This window comes from Sinocyclocheilus grahami, unplaced genomic scaffold (assembly GCF_001515645.1).
Source record: "Sinocyclocheilus grahami isolate Dianchi unplaced genomic scaffold, SAMN03320097.WGS_v1.1 scaffold11279.1, whole genome shotgun sequence".
Classification (NCBI taxonomy): domain Eukaryota; kingdom Metazoa; phylum Chordata; class Actinopteri; order Cypriniformes; family Cyprinidae; genus Sinocyclocheilus; species Sinocyclocheilus grahami.
The window spans coordinates 6383-6856 of NW_015513736.1; positions in this window are offsets into that span (position 1 = coordinate 6383).

A 474-nucleotide genomic window follows, 5' to 3' on the forward strand; every position below is an offset into this window, starting at 1 on the left:
GGTGTCGCGCATTAGCATTTACTCCACCGGCCTCGCTCTGTTCCCCCGTCCCTCTCGTCACACTCACTATAGTAAAAACATTCTCTATTAATCCAAATAAATGGATGATCATCAAAGCATTAACATGATATACACTAGTAGAAGCTTTTTGGATCAACATCGTTTGTTGGAACATTCCTAGCAACCAATTATTGTCCTCTGATTTAAAATTTCTAGCCAGGAACAACATATCAACTGATCATTTCTAGGGTAGGATTAGGTTAAGGCAAGGGTGTCCAATCTCCTGGGAGCCCGCTCTCCTGCAGGGTTTAGCTCCATCACACCTGCCTGGAGGTTACTAGTGATCCTGAAAACCTTGATTAACTGGTTCAGGTGTGGAAAGGTGCCCTCCAAGAACAGGATTGGACCTGGAACAACATTCATACCAACCAATCATTAAAGGGGTCATATGATGCTTTTTTTAAAGATCATTAT